Source organism: Mustela nigripes, chromosome 10, assembly GCF_022355385.1.
Source record: "Mustela nigripes isolate SB6536 chromosome 10, MUSNIG.SB6536, whole genome shotgun sequence".
Taxonomy (NCBI): Eukaryota; Metazoa; Chordata; class Mammalia; order Carnivora; family Mustelidae; genus Mustela; species Mustela nigripes.
This window is the reverse complement of record NC_081566.1, coordinates 36,222,950-36,227,343: the sequence shown is the minus strand read 5'-3', so window position 1 is coordinate 36,227,343 and position 4,394 is coordinate 36,222,950. Positions and strand designations below refer to the sequence as shown.

At 35.0% G+C, this 4,394-nt stretch overlaps 1 long non-coding RNA gene across 1 annotated transcript in view; it reads left to right on the top strand.

Annotated features, from left to right (window-relative positions):
- Positions 1-4,005, top strand: part of LOC132026148 (uncharacterized) — a 15,450-nt gene extending 11,445 nt beyond the window's left edge. Inside the window, exons 2-3 of the long non-coding RNA XR_009406795.1 lie at positions 3,074-3,212; positions 3,930-4,005. This is a non-coding gene — a long non-coding RNA (uncharacterized LOC132026148). The remainder of the gene's footprint in view (positions 1-3,073; positions 3,213-3,929) is intronic.
- The last annotated feature ends 389 nt before the right edge of the window (positions 4,006-4,394 follow it).

The window sequence follows — 4,394 nt, the reverse complement described above, 5'->3', positions numbered from 1 at the left end:
GATTTTCAGGTGTTTGCAATCTTTAGATAAGCTATCTAGCTGATCTCCGGCTAGCTGAAGCAGTCTCAGCTTGCTACTTCTCCGCCATCTTGACTCCTCCCGAAAATCTGGTATCTTAAAATGAAATGAGTATCAGATTTCTCTTTAGCCTCAGTGAGTTCTAGAACACTAGGAAATAATTTTCTCTCCACATTTTGAAAGAATATTAATAGAAACTAACAGTTATAAAAGAAGACATACAGAGAGAAAGATACAAAGAAATTTTGGCATATGCAAAGCAGCCAAAAAAAATTACCATCCATGCACGCATGTGAAAAAGTGTGAGTAGATACCACAGAAAAACATAAAAGGAATACCCACAAAAATTATGTTTTTCTATCACTTTTCTGAGATACAAGAAAGAACAGCAAAAAGAAAAAGTGATTTTAAAAAAATTCCATTGGACTGTGAGATTAAATCATTCATCTTAAGTATTAGAGGACTGGTTATATAAAACTGCATTCCCTTTTTACATGTCTCTTCAACTCAGTCATTTCTCTGGTATATAATATTTATATCATAATGGAAATGCACTTTAAACACATTTATGATACTATACCGGAAAAAATCCACATATAAGTGGATCCACGTATTCACCCTCATATTGTCCAAGGATCAATCATATGATATATGAAAAAGTAACTATAGACAATATTCTTCATTAACATAAATGTACAATATCTAAACACAATTTTACCAATCTGATTCAACAATTTATAAAGCGGATAATACAACATGACCAGGTATGATTTATCTCAGGAACACACGATATATATTTCAGAAGAAATTAATTTGCAAATACAAAGTGAAACAAGCAGTGCTTTTAAATGTTTTACACTGTCTTTTTAAAGAAAAAGTTTTATGTACATAGTTAGAATTGAGTTCTTTGCACAATCTTGCAAATCCCTGAGCCCTTCTGTGATAGAGGGAGAAAAATATCATAAGCATTAAAAGGTGTCACTGAGGCTAATGTAACATGAATCTCCGTTCTGGAAGAGTTCGCCTTGAGTTATTCTAGCTGAGCCAATTAAGCATCTGGCAGTGCAGGCAGAGAGAGCACCGGGGCTCATAACCAGCCACCCTAATGCTTGAGAGGCACCTCCCAGCCCACTGTGAATCCTGAATGCTGGGGACCAGAGGAAGGGAGATACATGGTGATTAGAAGAAACACAAAAGAGGCAGGTATTAACTGGAAAATTGAAAAGAGCTTTAACAGAAGTGCTAAAAATCATGCTTGTAATGCTTAATTTACTTTTATTTTCAGAATTGTCCCTAGAACTGTAAATCACTCTCCCTTATTTTTAGTACAAAAGATCTTTAAAAACGATCTTTGTGGCACTCATAGGTTAATGGACCTCCCCCTTTGACTTTTTATTCTATTATATATTAATAGGAAAATATCAGATATTTCTTTGTAATTAATATTAGTAGTAATTCTAGAAGAAAATAATAAATAGTAAGTTAGTTTCCAAAGTAAAAGCATACATTGCTTTTAAAGTTTATTTCCACAAACTGCTTAAAATTCAAACTAAATTTGTATTATACCTTCCAATGAAAACCTGACAGTTGGATTAATCTTTATAAAACTACAAATTTACATAATCCATATACTCAAAAACTGTTCTTTGCTCTTTTAAAAACATCTTTTAAAATTTAATTTTATAATCACCTTGAACTTACCCTTTCTGAAGGTCTTGCATAACCCATAAGCAAATGGAAGAAAATTTTGATGGGTGGGTCAAAAGGACTTCTCCCCTCCAAATCCTAGAGGAAAAGAACAATGAATCCATAAAGCAACCCACTTTCCAGACAAATATTATTGGTCTTTATATTGTAGTTCTTTTGTGTGAGCTTTTTAATTAGCTGCTTACAGCACAGTGTTAATGACAATGAAGTCACAGTGTGAGCACTTATTGAGCAAGACAGAAGTATGAACAAAAAAGGTCCATAACCATAAATCGCACCCAAATCCCATTCAGCTATCTTATAAACCAATATTGCTGACTATAAAGAGAACCATGTAGGAAGATACAAATGGTTCAGGGCAAACCATCATGATTAAAAAAAGAACTCAATACTAAAATCCTGCTGACTGAGTTGCAGCATTGCTACATTAGAAAGAATAGCCCCTTTGTGATAACCGATATTATCTCCATAATAGCTTGTAATACCCCGTTGTATGCATCCCCCTTATGTTTTAATGATAAGATATCACTGTAATAATTATTTTATTAAAATATTTAAATATATCTACCTGCTTATATTCTGCTCTCAGAAGAGAAAAAATACATATTTTTTAAATACTCATTGGCTTTGTTAATTTTTGGCCCTTCAAAAATATTACTTTATTTTAATCCCCTGTGCTGATCCTAACATTCAGTGTGCACTTTTGTTTATTTATTTTTAATATTATTCTTTTCTAAAAGATTATTTGTTTATTTATTTGAGAGAGAGAGAGAGCAAGCATGAACAGGGGGGATGGAGCCTAATGTGGGCTTCCACCCCAGGACGCTGAGATTGTAACCCAAGCAGAAAGCAGTCACTTAACTGACTGAGCACGCCCTCGGTGTGCACTTTTAATCAGAAGCACAACTCATCTATTTTTTTAAGATACACTTATTTATTTGAGAGAAATAGAGAGGGAGCAGGGGAAGAGGCAGAGGGAAAGGGAAAGAGAGAATTCTCAAGCAGACTCCCCAACTGGGCACTGAGCCTGATGCAGGGCTCCATCTCACAACCCCAAAATTATAACCTGAGATGACCCGAGATTTCACGATCATGAAATCAAGAGCTGACCGCCCAACCAAGTCATCCAGGCTCCCCAGCACAAGATATCTGATTGGTAGATAATGTTTGACGCATTTATCTGTCATACTGAGACTACAGGCAAGCCTTAGGATCATGCACTTTATATGTTCAAATATAGATTTAACACTAAGGCTAGACTCTCATTTATTTTATTCAATTTTAGTAAATAAATAGAAGTTATAATTGGTTATGATTTGGTTATGGTTAATTCAGATTTTTTCTATAGTAATGTCCTAGGCTGGACCCTCTGAAGAGCCAGAGAAAGATGAGATCAAGAGTGGAAGAGTGCTATCAGATAAAACGCCTGGTAAGAGAAAATGGAAGGAGCTGTAAGAACTCAGACCATGATGCAAGTCTGACCAGAGGTGAGGAAATGCGGGAGGAAAGTTTGAATGGAAGGAAGCATCCCAGAGTGCCATGCAATCTAATGAAAGTTTGGCAGAAAGTTTAGAAGTCTTGAACCAAAGTAGGCCATCAGAGGTGCTTCCATGTTTTCAGTAACAAGCCTGCCTTAATATCCCTGTCACATTCAGTCACTGGCGAGAGCAGGGCAAACACAGAAATGGTTCTCAGAGGGCAGCGCCTGAGGCCGTTGGCCAATTACGATCCCCACAGTTGGAGATCAGCAAGGCTCATTTTCAAGGTTGCCCGACTGTCTGCTGTTAAACTTTTGGAAAATACTTTTCCAAAGTTATGAGATACATAATTTTGACAAAATACCACTACAACATCCTTTCAAACTGACATCTTTGGTTAGAAAAAAAAAATGTGGTGCCAGGTTTTTAAAACTCACAGAGATTTTAGAGACCACTGTTAATCTATTACTGTTACATGAATCAATTATGATATCAAATACCACAATAACAACATATTTCACTTCAAATATTTTTCATGTTAATTCTAAAGAAAACTGTCTTGATTTCAAACAAAATGGTGGAGACACAGAAATTTAAAATATTTTTGGAGGTGGTTTTATAAAAGCAGATAAGATAAATGACACAATGGGATCAAAATTATATACATTTTTCTTTAAAATACAGTATTTTAATCAATTACTGCTCATATTTCATTTGCTTTTCCAGAAAGCCCATGAATGTTGGTGTATCAACAAGCAAGATAAACTTCCTTAAATGGCACAGAAATTTGTGACATCCCTAGAAAATGTCATCAAAAGGAAAGAAGTAACAATATTAAAATATCTCACCCAATCCCGTAAAGATGACTAATCTATTTCAGCATTTCAAGATTTTAAGTAGCTAGAGAATAATAAAAAGAAATTTCCACAAGCCTTTCATATGTCACAAAATGAAGCTTGCCATGCTCCCCCTGTGCATTTAATAATGCACACCTATTGATTTATATTCACCAATCTATTGTAGCCATTACTGTTTTAGGTCTTTTGCCTCCAAAAATGTCCTTGGATTTTTCAAAATTATAAATGTCAAGTGATTTGTTGTATTCTTTAAAAATACATTGAGCCAGAATAGTGAAGTGAGGATGCCTGGCCAGAAACAGGAGCATGGGTAACCACTTCCCGTGTAAGATCC